The sequence below is a fragment of the Euprymna scolopes genome, chromosome 9 (genome assembly GCF_053919585.1).
Source record: "Euprymna scolopes isolate OS-2025 chromosome 9, ASM5391958v1, whole genome shotgun sequence".
Lineage (NCBI taxonomy): Eukaryota > Metazoa > Mollusca > Cephalopoda > Sepiida > Sepiolidae > Euprymna > Euprymna scolopes.
The window spans coordinates 119089784-119102440 of NC_136490.1; positions in this window are offsets into that span (position 1 = coordinate 119089784).

Below are 12657 nucleotides of genomic sequence, written 5' to 3' on the forward strand. Positions count from 1 at the left end.
AATAATCTTGCTATTACTAATCCTAATGTTAATCGGCGAACAGATTGATAAAAGTATATATCTATAAAGTAAATATGTCACTGTGTGCGTCTGTGTGTGTGTGTACATTTCCTTACTAAACTACTCTGTCAATTTTCAGTCTATAGACACGAGATTTGACATATAGGGTATTGAGATTTGGAAAAAAACTTAATCGGTTTTCGGCCAGAAATTTGGCTGTTAAAGGTTCAAAGTTCAATGATTTAACCTTTGAAAACTCAGCCAAAGTCCTCCACCAATTTTGGGTCTATACACTTGAAATTCTTAGATGTAGGTCACTTGAACATGGATCAAACTTTTTAATTTGATTTGAATCAAAAACAGCCAATTTTTGCTCTAAATATTTGAAATTTTTCATAAAATGTATTCAAGATAGGGCAAGCTTTTTGACGTTTGCGGTATCTAGCAAACTATTTAGCCAAGTATGGGTCAAAACATTTGAAACTTTACATAAACGGTATTCAGACATGCAGCAAGCTTTTTAAAACAGTTTTTGGACGAAATTGTTGCTGCCAAAAAGGTCAAATTGAAAGAATTGACCTTTGCAGACTCGAACGAACTCCTCCGCCAATTTGAGATCTAGATTACTTATATATGAGTCAAATATTTTTATATATATATATATATATATATATATATATATATATATATATATATATATATATATTTAGTGGAGATGGTAATTAATAAAAACTGAAGAATACTCAATACTGCTGTAGAGCAAATATGCGTTTTATTTTTTATTACCGTATCTTTCTGTAGCCGAAACAATAATGTAACTTAACAGAAAGATACGGTAATAAAAAATAAAACGTATATATATATATATATATATATATATATATAAATATATATATATATATATATTTATATATATATATATATATATATATATATATATATATATATATATATGCACATAAAGTTATGAACAGTATATAGGGCCAGAGCAAGGCCGTGCTGAACTGCTAGTAATAAATATAATGGAAGTATGTAGATATTGAAGGCAATAAATTTGCACAAAATGAAAACTAAAAATATTAATATAATAATTTCGGAGGGTAATTCTAAGTGCGGAATTCATGATGACCGGGACAATTAAGACTTGCAATTTATTATGAATGCTAAACATGAAATCAAATAGAAGTATAAAATACCGCCTTTGTTATATATTAAACCTCATCTAACTAATCAATGTTTCTATTTATTCAATTGACCGTAAAATTTCACTTGTATAAAGCTGTTTAATATTGGAATAGGAATTAGATTCATATTTAATCCCCAGAAAGAGTGTGTTTGTTTACTTCCTCTTCAGAGTGTTAAATGTAAGGCCAGGCGTGATTTTAATAAAGTAAGCGCATACAGAGGAGTACACAGTTGCTTAGGATAATGTCTGAGCAGCCCAGTTGGCATTCCCCGGTTCGGCCACCACATGTGATTAGTAATAAATTTATCCCTTCTCAAAAGAAATTAATGTTTGGGAAGGTAAATCTTCTAGAACTTAATGCAACCATACCGCAGCGAGACACAACAAAGCCATGGTCAGACTGATTGCTGATGACGTATCTTAAACAGATATGGAAAACCCCTAGCCACGAATATTGTATAGTTTAGAGATTCTTAGATTATTTGGGGCGAAGCATGACGCTTGAATTTTTGTCAAGTATTGTTTGGTCGTTTTGCTTCGATCGGATTCTCTTCACATTTACTGACATTTGCCAATCGATATTTACCGTTGAAATTTATTAGAGTTGCGTTTGGGCTGGCATTGGGGAATATCGAAATGTTAGCAGAGAACCATTTGCGTTGTCTAAAAGTTGTTCAATATTTGCAACTAATCGGATTTATTTCTCTCGTACCTCTACTTACGTTCGCGCGGTTTATTAAGCCAAGTAAAAGTTCGAGGGCCGAGCTCATTTCTTATCATTATTTATTTTATAACGATGAACAACAGGAGTTTCATTTGCGATATGTTTTTTGTTAAGTTTTTATGATCGTAAATATCAGAACGAACATAAAACAAATCAGCCAACAAAATAAATTACCATTTACATGTGAAGAAAAATGTCAATTTTGAAATTCTTATCAGTTCTACAATTCAATAACAAGCAAGACAGCGTTGGGTTGGTTCGTTGGTTGTTTTTGTTTTACGACATATCAACCATTTTCAGTTTATTTAATGCCGAATACAAAGGTTTGGAGTAAAAAAATTTAATAGATTATTTGTTGTTTTCAAGTCAGTTTCTATTTAACCCATAGTTGGGACCCTAACAGGTACTAACATTCCGGGTAAAAGTGGACCTGGGAGCAATGGTAATCAAAGGGTGGCTCCACATTCCCCAAAGACCGCAATGTTGGGTCGCACCATTTGATATAGTTTAAGATCATATCCAGTACCACAGCGTTGGGAAGCAATCTATTGGGAACTATGCGAGTGATTTAACATAAAGTCAAGTGGTACATATACGAATCATAGAAAAACCGAAAATACAAAACTTTCTGGCAAATACAAGTACAAACATAGAAGTACAATATGGAGAGCAGATAATACAGTGGATGGGTTATCGGCAGCTCCAGTAACTCTCGCTTCTCCTATTTTGTCTTTCAGTTCTCACTCAATGAGTGATTTTTCTGACAAAGGGTGAAGAAAAAGCTGCTTAAAGGTCGGTAGTACTTGGTGACCAGTAGTCTGAGATGTCGGAAATTTTCCTGTCTCTGTCTGTCCTTGTGGCCATGTCACTAGTAAGGGTGCTGGAGGCAAACGTTTTGTCTGGGCTGACGTTATCCACCTGATAGTCAGGCACCCGAACCTTTGATTAACCACTAAGGAGGCTGTCCTATCAGCAGGCGCAAAGTACTGGGACTGCTGTATTGCCATTTGGTGAATGGATCTGGACCATGCAGTAGTCTCTGGTGGGGCCTCTCGATGCCATACTAGTGGGTAATAGTTACAACTTTACCTTTTCATGTGCTACAAAATAAATTTTCCTGTCTTTTTCTCTCTTACTTTCCCTCTCTGTACTGCTCTAACCAAGTATGCCGACCTATTCCACAAATCCCAAAACCTCAACAGGAAATATCTCCAGAATAAAAACTCGATTAAACCTAGAACCCCATCTTCCAACGTAGACCCCTACTACCAGGTCTCCTTCTCCAACATCAGGGGTCTACGTTCCAACCTTCCAGAGGTTGAAACCCAATTACAGGAGTGGAAACCGGACATTCTTTCTAAGTGAAACTGGAATAGGGCCGACCACTTCCCTAGATGAGTTCATAATTAACGGATACTCTAATTTAACAGCTAAATCTGACACCCAAGATCGCCATGGGCATGGAATATGTGCCTACATTAAGGATGGCTTCCCGTGTGGAAGGGATATCTCTAGAGAAGATCCTAATTTACCCTATATGTGCTCCAGGGTTGCACTTGCTAACACCACTGCATTTATATTTTCTCTCTATAGGCTACACAACAGCGGAGTTACTATCTTTAAGAGCATATCTGAGAAAATAGACTACATAATGTCTTCACATCCCTCGGCTAACATCCACATCTGTGGTGACTTCAACGTCCATAACGTGGAATGGCTGACCCATTCAAATAAGACAGATGATGAGGGGAGGTTTTGTCATGATTTTGCCATTGCTTATGACCTCACTCAGATTGTTCGCGAACCCACCCATGTGCCCGATACATCCGGTCAATATGCAAGCCTCTTAGACCTTTTTCTCTCAACTTCCCCTGAGCTATGTTCATGTTCCGTTCATTCTCCTCTAGGATCCTCTGACCACTCCGTCGTATCAGTTAAGATAAAAACGAAATGTAAGAAGCCCCCAGTCGTAACCCCTCCACCGTACTGTATATCGATACTCTATGGCTGACTGGGATAGCTTCCGTACATTCATATCTGATTTACCTCTGCACTCCATGTTTAAAAAGGAAGTGTCCTCTATAGTATCAGATCTGACCGAATGGTTAATTGTAGGCATAGACCAATTCATACCATCTAAAAAATTCCAACAAGAACCTAACAGCCAGCGATGGTTCTCCCCAGAATGTGCTGCTGCTATCGCGCACAGAAATCACTTTTTCCATAGCTACCAACGTAATAGATGCACTGAGACTAAAGCTGATTTCAGGTCTGCCAGCAACCACTGTAAAAGAGTAATAAAAAATGCAAGAAAGCTATATGCCCAGTTTGTTAAATCCAAGGTAGCTGATCAGCGGCTTGGATCCCACCAGTTTTGGCAAATAACAAATAGGATCCTGAACAGAAGTGTGCGTTCTATCCCAACCATTATCAATGGACCAGAGGTCATCTCGTCAGCGTCAGACAAGGCCAAACTATTTGCAAAGAACTTTGCAGCTAATTCTACCCTATGCGACGAAGGCCATCAACTCCCCATATTTCCTCCTATAACACAGAACAAGCTATGTAACATACAAATATCCATGCATGAGGTCGCCAAGCTAATAAAGAACCTAGATTCCAGTAGAGCAACTGGCCCTGATGGCATCCCAATTATAGTGTAAAAAAGCTTCAACCAGAACTTGCTCCCATACTTATGAAACTATTTGAGCGCTGCCTTAAGGAGAAGTGCTTTCCGGCTCCCTGGAAGACCTCATCAGTTTGCTCTGTATTTAAGAATTCAGGTGATAAGTCATCTCCCTCTCAGTACAGACCTATAAGTCTCCTGTGTGTTATGAGTAAGTTGCTGGAATCAATATTAAATAGAGAAATAGTCAACCACCTCAGCAGGAACAACCTTCTTAGTGACACACAATATGGTTTCCGCTCTGCAAGATCTACCGCAGATGTGCTGACGGTTATATCCCACAGGATTAGTGAATCTCTTGAAAAAGGCTTATATTCTAGGGCAATTGCTCTTGACATATCAAAGGCGTTCGACAAGGTATGGCATAAGGGTCTACTTCACAAGATTTCCAGCTACGGTATAACTGGAAATGTTTTCTCAATCATTAAATCATTTCTCTCCGATAGGCTCATAAGAGTAGTGGTAGATGGACAAACATCGGAGGCCTGCAATATAAATGCTGGAGTCCCTCAGGGGTCAATCCTGGGTCCAACTCTCTTCCTGATCTACATCAATGACCTCCCTAAACACATACTTAAATCATTCGTTGACATCTATGCTGATGACACGACCATTTACGGCAACACATCAAAGACTGTAAATGGCAAAGTTCTCTCTGATTCTCTCTCCTCTGATCTCGAGCGCGTGGTTCAGTGGGGGAAGATGTGGCTGGTTACCTTTAATGCATCCAAAACCAAACTCCTATCCCTACATCATCAACGCTCTGATCCCCAGCTGGCATCAATTGTGATGGATGGCTCTCGTCTGGGTGAGGCCCCGTGTTTTGACAAGCTTCTGGGTTTGACCTTTACTCCTGATCTGAAATGGAACACGTACATCAAGTCTGTTGCCAAGGTCGCTGGAAAGATGGTGGGATCCTTCTACCGCTCCAGAAGATATCTCACTACTGATGCAATTCTCTATCTATATAAAAGCCAAGTACGTCCAAGGATGGAATACTGTTGCTATATCTGGGCAGGAGCTGCTAAAAACAGCCTATCCTGCCTTGATAGAGTACAAAATAGACTTCGTGGCTTAGTGGGGGGTGCTTTTTTCTCTACCCTGCAACCTCTCTCCCACAGAAGAGACATTGCGAGCCTATCCTTGCTTTATCGTTATTTCCATGGCAGGTGCTCATCTGAACTCCAATTTCTGGTCTCCCCTTGCCAATCTTTCACGAAAAACACCCGTCTAGCAGAATCCACTGTTAAAAATTTCCCCCATTCTATATCTGTGCCTAAATCAAAATGCGGATTCCATGAACAAAGCTTCTTTCTTAGAACTGCACGCCTGTGGAACTCTGTTCCATCTGCCTGCTTCCCTCCGGACTACAACTTGGATGTCTTCAAGTCCAATGTTTACAAATTCCTAATGAACCGCCCGCTTAATTAAACACTTCATCAAATCTCCACACTAACGTAATGTACTTACAATAACCCTTATCCCTGAGTGGCTTCCGGGCCTTGCTAAGTGGTGATCACTGTGTAAAAAAAAAAAAAAAAAAGTATAAACACAAGCACATAGAAGTACAATCAAATAAACTCATCCAAATAAGGAGACCGGGTTTCATCATAGTAAACATAAAGGAAAAAAACTGCAAACTTATACATCTTGCTGTCCCAGCAAATCACACGGTGAATATTAAAGAGGTAAAAAAGCAAGAAACGATACAAAATTTGCCAGAGAATTGAAAGGAATATGGAACATGAAGAAAGGCAATATAATCTTAATAATCGTAGACGCAATGGGATTCTTTTAGGTTAACCTATTAAAAAATACTAAGAGAAATTAGAATTAAAGGGAAGACTGAAACTATACAGCGGGAACAATGATGATAACGGACGCTAGCAAGTTACATGATATAATAAAAATATGGAAGGACCATCAAATGAAATTAAGGGAACTACAATGGTTAGAAATGTTATAAACTATGCCCTCTCTGGAATAATTATGAACGGACAAAGAGGTGAACAAGACTGAAGAGGGAGAATACTAATCGCTCTGCCTACTTGAAGAGTGCTGACAGTAATAAGACCTTTGGAAAGGCCTTTGTCTACTCAACTATCAGTGAAGGCCAGTAGTTACTGCCAGCGAGAAATCAATGATAAGCGGCTATTACGATAACACAAAGTTATCGAAAGAGATTGAGATTATTAGAAATCTGCAGATAATTATTGTCATTAAGACTCAAGGGAACATGATAAGTTTTTAATCACTGTTGATGACTTATGTGAGAACTCCTCGCGAACAACAACAACAACAACAACAACAATAATAATAATGATAATAATGACATTAATAGTGATAATAATAACAATAATGAAAATCATAATGATAATAACAACAATAATAATATTAACAATAATGATAATTATAACAATAATAATGATAACAACAATAATAATAACAAAAATCATAATATTAACAATAATGATAATAATAATAATAATAATAACAATAATAATAACAATAATAATAGCAACAAAAGCAACAGCAACAATAATAATAACAATAATAATAACAATAATAATAACAATAATAATATGCAATAACAATAATAATAACAACAACAATAATATTGTTGTCACTCAGCTTCCAGAGAACACCACAAGTTTCCAAACCGATCGTTTGTTGACTTGTGTGAATGCTCCATGTGAGCCAATAGTAACAATAATAATATACAATAATAATAACAATAATAATAACAATAATAATAACAATAATAATAGAAATAATAATAACAATAATAATAATAATAATAATATTGACAATAATAACAATAATAATATACAATAATAATGATAATAATAATATACAATAATAATAAAAATAATAATAATAATAACCATAACAATAACAATAACAACAACAACAACAACAATAATAATAATAATAATAATAATAATAATAATAATAATAATAATAATAATAATAATAATAATTGAGAACTAGAAACTGTATAAACGATATCTAAATATTTATCTAAATAAACATTTAGATATCTGGGAGCCAATACCGTCAAATAGAACAGAAATGAAAGAGAAAATTGAAAATGATAACCATAAAATGAACCAGAACATTCCTAGACATTAAATTATATAATAGGAATCTAGTTAAGGAAAACCACCAAGGAGGGATCACTGATGAAATATTCTGAACTATTTATATGCTGGAGCATGAAAGAACTCAGACATGACCTGAGGACTAGGAACCAATGAATATGAAAAATGCAAAATGCATTACAATTTGATTCTACAGACCAACTCTATGAGAAAGGACGGGAAAAGTGTACCGGTTAGATTAGAAGAATATGCGAGTAACGCACACACAAAAACTAATTAGAATAATACATAACACAAAATAGAGAAAGGCTCATTATTGCAAGAGACAGCGTCAAAATTAACAAAACAGAAAAACGAAGAAATGAGAAACAGATAGAGATTAGGAGAGAGTGTAGAGAAACAGACACAGGGGCGATTCATACAAACGACAAAAACAGAGACTAATGAAACCAGCTGGTTGCGATTAAAACACCTAAACATGAAAACGCAATCGCTATCAATAACCACACAAAATAGTGCGATTAGAACTAAGTATATCAAAGCGTAGACAGATAAATCACAGTAAAACTGCAAACTTAGAGAATAATGGAAATATCGTTATACTACTACTATTACTACTATTAATAATAATATGAATAATAAATATAATACACTAAAAGGATGATGCCAACCGATTTTACGTGAAAAAGAAAAACAGAGAAAAAGGACTGGTTTGTATAGGAATTTGTTTAAATGACACAAAAAATGAATTAGAAAAGAACATAATGCAGAACACCAAAAGAATAATTATCGCAGCAAGAGACAATAGAAGAAAAAAAAAAACGGACAAGACAAACAGAGAGGCAAGAGATAAGAAAAGAAAAGAAAAATGGGAAGGGAAACAGCTACACAGACGATTCATAAGGATGACAAAAGATTAGGCCAAGGGGAACACTTGAACATGGCTACAAAACAAAACCTAAACAGAGAATATGATTTCATCATGATAACCGCACAAAATAATGCAATTAGATCCAATCACATCAAGGACCGATAAGACATAAGGAAACGGCAAATGCAGACAAAGAGATAAAACAATAAACCGCATAATAAGCGAATGTAGGCAAAATATAAAACTAGACACGAATAAGGGGGAAGAGCAGTACACTGAGAATTTTATGCAGACAACTGCATCTTGAACACCCAGACAAATGGTACAAGCACAAACCTGCAACAGTACTTGAAAATGAAAGTCAAAATATCCTATGCGATATGGATATGCAAATAGATAAACATATCCAAGCAAGAAGACCAGATGTCATGCATGAAATATTGTTGCCATATTTGGGTTGGCGCATCTGCTACTAGTTTCTCCCTCTTAGACAGGGTCCAAAAGATAGTCGCCAACCTAATACTTTCAGATAGGTTTCAACCGCTGTCCTATCGACGAAAGGTTGCATATATCTGCCTGTTTTATGAGTATTTTAATAGTAGGAGCTCCAACGAACTACAAGCCTTTGCCCGTCCTCATCGTAAATACACCCGACAAAACAAACCCGACAAACAGCAAAATCCCACCCCTATACAGTAGAAATCCCCAGATGTAAGAGACCTTCTACTCTAATAGTTCTTTCCCTAAGACTTCTGGACTTTGGGATTTCCTTCCAGGTTCCTGCTTTGTATTGACATGCAGAATTTCAAGTGTAATGTAAACAGAGATATTGCTGCTCAACTCCCTAGATAGCATCCTGACAATTATTTCCCAGAGAGTAAGCCCCTACATCAAAGTAGTACTGTGTGTTGCTTGGGGTGAAAATGCAATAAAAAAGAAGGAAAAGTTCTGCCTGATTGTACATTTTGCCTTTCTAGCAGACCATAGAGTGAAGATCAAGGAGACAGAGAAACGAAGCAAATACAATGAACTAGCCAGAGAGCTCAATCGGTATGGAAGATTAAGAAAGTTAAGTTAACACCAATAATTGTAGAAGCACTAGGAACAATACCGAAAAGCTTCGATAAAAGAATGAGAGAGATTGCAATCAGAAGGATTGCTGAGAAAATACAACAGTTAACAATAACGGAAACAGTTAAAATATTAAGAAAAAAGCCTTGAATGTAAAGACCAATACACATGATTCACATGCGCTAGTCGGACATAGAGAAACTGCTACAGAGGTAAACACACACAGAAACACCACATGGAATCAAGAAAAATGAAACTGTAGAATTATTAGTCGTGCTATCGCCTTTTTTACTCGACCAAATAAATAAGGAGGCTCAAGGAGGATGGAAAGAGAAAGGAGACAAAGCACTAACCAGATTTCCACGGGATGAGTGCGAAGAGAACTGGGACCTTGAGGAGGCCTATTGCCACCCAAATCTCAATGAAGACTAATGGTCGTTACTCACGCAAAATCAATGGTAAAAGGCTATTAGAATAACGCAAACTAATTTTGAAAATTTTATTAAAAGAGGTGGTGAGTACTGGAAATTTGGGGAGACTTGTTGTCACTTAGACTTCAGGGAACATCTCATGATGTTGACAGAAAGAAATATTTGATGATGACCTGTGTGAAAGCTCCTAGTGAATAATAATAATAATAATAATAATAATAATAATGATGATGATGATGATGATGATGATAATAATAATAATAATAACAACAACAACAACAACAATAATAATAATAAACATAATAATAATAATAATAATAAACATAATACTACTACTACTACTACTAATAATAATAATAATAACAACAACAACAACAATAACAATAACAATAATAATAATAATAATAATAATAATAATAATAATAATAATCATCAGAATTAGAGACACTAATGAACATAACCAGAATCTTCAGCCAGGATATCCAAATGGAATACGGTAGTTAAAAGTGTGCATTGCTAATCATGAGGAGTGGGAAAACTGGAAGTAACACAATGTATGATACCATCCAACTAAACGGAGATTAGTGCACTTAGGAGTTACGGAAGCAGACACCATCAAAGCAACAGAAATGAAAGAGAAAATTGGAAAAGACTATCTCAGAAGAACAAGGAGTGTTCTCGAAACTAACCTTAACTTAAGGAGAATAGTTTCCCATCTCCCTGGAAAATTTCATCTGTATGCCCTGTATTTAAGAATTCAGGTGATCGCTCATCCCCCTCTCAGTACAGGCCAATAAGTCTCCTGTGCGTCATGAGTAAGTTGCTGGAATCTGTGTTAAATACAGAAGTAATCAACCATCTCAACAAAAATAACCTTCTTAGTGACACTCAATATGGTTTCCGTTCTGCTAGATCTACAGCAGATGTGCTTACAGTTATATCTCATAGGATTAGCAAATCTCTTGACGGAGGCAACCTTTCTAGGGCAATTGCTCTTGACATATCAAAGGCCTTTGATAGGGTATGGCATAAAGGTTTACTTCATAAGATCTCTAGCTATGGTATAGCTGGAATTGTCTTCTCAATTATTAAATCATTTCTTTCTGATAGGTTCATAAGAGTAGTAGTTGAGGGGCAAAAATCAGAAGCCCACAGCATTAATGCCGGTGTCCCTCAGGGGTCCATCCTGGGCCCAACTCTTTTCCTGATCTACATTAATGATCTTCCAAATCACATCCTTACATCATTTGTAGACATTTATGCTGACGACACTACCATTTATGGTAGTACATCTAAGACAGTAAACGACCAAGTTCTCTCCAATTCTCTCTCCTCTGATCTTGAGCATGTAGTACAATGGGGAAAGGAGTGGCTGGTTACTTTTAATGCATCTAAAACCAAGCTCCTCTCTTTACATCATCAACATTCTGATCCACATCTGGCATCAATTGAAATGAATGGGTCTCGTCTTCAGGAGGCCTCAAGTTTTGACAAGCTTCTGGGATTGACCATTACTCCTGATCTTAAATGGAACACGTACATAAAATCTGTTGCCAAGGCCGCTGGAAAAATGGTGGGATCTTTCTATCGATCCAGTAGATATCTCACTGCTGATGCAATTCTCTATCTATATAAGAGCCAGGTACGTCCAAGGATGGAATACTGTTGCCACATCTGGGCAGGAGCTGCTAGAAAGGACTTGTCCTGCCTTGATAGAGTTCAAAATAGACTTCGTAGCCTCGTTGGAGATGTCCTTTTCTCTTCCTTGCAACCTCTATCTCACAGAAGAGATGTTGCAAGTTTGTCTCTGATGTATCGTTATTTTCATGGAAAGTGTTCGACTGAGCTTCAATCTATGGTCCCCCCTCGCAAAACTTTCACAAGAAACACTCGTCTAGCTGTAAACACTATCAATAATTCCCCCCACTCTTTATCTGTGCCTAAACCTAAACGTAGATTCCATGAACAAAGCTTTTTTATTAGAACCGCACACCTGTGGAATTGTCTTCCGTTTTCCTGCTTTCCGGCTGACTACAATATGGTTGTCTTCAAGTCTAACGTAAATAAGTTCTTGATGAGCCGTTCCATATAAGTTATCAAATTTAACAAATTTTCATTACTAATGATTATTATATTGTCCAATTTCTACTGTACATTCTTTAACCCTTATCCTTGAGTTGCCTCTTTGACCTTGATAATGAGTTGATACCTATGAAAAAAAAAAAGAAAAAGTCCAATGTGAACAAGTTCTAATTGAATCGTCCCCCTAAGTAATCCAACTTTCAAAATTCCCACTGTTTACTATGCTAAAATCACAATGACTAATGTATACCTATTAACCCTTATCCTTGAGTGGCCTCTGGGCCTTGATAAGTGGTGACACCCTTGTAAAAAAAAACAAAACAAAAAAAAAACTATATAGTAGAAACCTAATTAAAGGAATAAACACGTTGGCAGTGTCACCGTTTGTAAGTGGACCAAAGAAGAACTGAGGAATCTCGATTAGAAGACCAGGAAACTCATGACAATGCTCAATGCGCTACATTCAAAAGATGATACTGACCGACTTTATGTGAAAAAGAAATAC